The sequence below is a fragment of the Prosopis cineraria genome, unplaced genomic scaffold, assembly GCF_029017545.1.
Source record: "Prosopis cineraria cultivar Desert tree isolate PC_DT_omini unplaced genomic scaffold, ASM2901754v1 PC4, whole genome shotgun sequence".
NCBI lineage: Eukaryota > Viridiplantae > Streptophyta > Magnoliopsida > Fabales > Fabaceae > Prosopis > Prosopis cineraria.
Genome location: NW_026555335.1, coordinates 1,731,210 through 1,733,088, shown reverse-complemented (window position 1 = coordinate 1,733,088; position 1,879 = coordinate 1,731,210).

Here is a 1,879-nt window from a genome sequence, read left to right as displayed (position 1 = left end):
ACCTTATTCTTTTAAAATGAAAATATAAAATTTTAAAAATATTCTTTTTTTAAATATAACCTTGTCCGTAAAAATTAAACAGAGAAGATATAATAAGGAGGGAATGATAATGTTAAGATAAGTACAATCAATAAATCTGATACACTGAGTTATCCCAAAAGTATTTTATAAATTTGGACGAAGAGGTATTATATTTATAATGAAAATAAAAGAACACGTAAACTTTGGGCATTAATCTCTATTCTTATAAACCACCATCAATCACTTTTTGCGAGAACGGTACATAAATTTTGATATGAATATACACACTTTGTCCATGGAACTTTCTTATGCGAGTGGATGTAATATTAGAGATATGAGAAATGGAAGGTTTTTTGTGGCTGGTTAAATATGCAAATTAAGTGGGTTATACGTAAGAGCGTATGGTTTGGGATGTATTCCAAAAATGTGTGGGTCAAAGGTTTGATGATTGCCATCATAAATTTTATAGGTAACCAACTCTTGGATTGTTCCAAAGAAGAGAGGACAAAAAAACATGTTAGATGAACTATAGGGAGCAAGATTCACATGGGTAACATAATTTCCAATTTCAAAAATTGTTTTTTTCATTGGGCCAACTCGGCATTCTATTTCATTTTCGTCGCAGCTATGTATGACTGATTCTAATCTAATGCCAAATGTGAGAGGGGGGGGGGGTGATAATTTAGATCCTTAATTATTGTATTCCCAGTCCACTGCCAAAGTGGATCTTAACCCGCTGTACATTGTATATGATGATTTACATTGTATGTGATGATTTTATTGCCTAACTTTTAACTGAACATCAGGACCAAGTAAACTATTTGTTATTGTACATGTACAATTAATTCATTGTTCAATGTCACTGAGTATTCAAGACAGCGATATGTAAGACGCAATGGTTCTTTTTAGGCCCAGAAATTAGACACGGTGAATTCTCCCCAGTCACAGAGGAAATATTGGATTTGAATTTAATATCTGTGCTTAGTATATGTATTGAACACTTGTATCACTTGGGTTGTTAAAATTTAAATTAACAATTTTAATAAATTCACTCATTCATTAATTTCAAGTGGAGTTTGAATTTAAAACTATTTATTTAAATTTTAACAATTTAAATGATATAGATATTTAATGCCTATGTTAAGTATAATCATTGAATTTAAATGCGACAACATTGAGGTAATAGCTTGCAAGTGGAAATAATATTTGCTATGGTTGTGGAGGTAAAATAGAAACACTTAAAAAAAATAATCACCATGAGGATTCCTTTCATTGGTTTAAAGGCATGTAACTTAACAGATTATACGTGTCAGTCAATGCATGTCGGTGATGTGAATTATTGTTTGGTTAACTTGCATTCATGTGTTACGAGGGTTTTGCGGTGATTTAACTGGCCCGTATTATCTTTTGATTCGCAAAATATTGAGTGGCTTGGACAAACGCGAAAAAACCTGGGCTGCCCAAAAGCAGGCCCAGCCCCGGCACAACAAGGGTCGTCTCCTAAATTCATTTTAAAAAGATGTACCTAAAAATGTGTTGAGCAAGGCCCATTTTTTATTTCTATCTTTCTTTTTTGGGCCAAGCATTTGTCATTCTATCTCCAACTATCCCTGTGGACCAAGAAATGTGTGTGCGTGTGTTTTCGGAAATGACCAAGAAATGTATATTTGTTATCTTGTTGTTGTTCTTCAGCTCTCAACGGCCCAGGCCCAGTTCCTTGAAGCACCCCGTGAATATAATACTGTTACTGGTACAAGTATTTATAAGCAACATAAACTGACCACAAAAAAGTTGTTCCATTACTATCTCACTATCACTGCAAGATCTCCTCACGAAGGTTCGGATTAGTCTGGGGCAG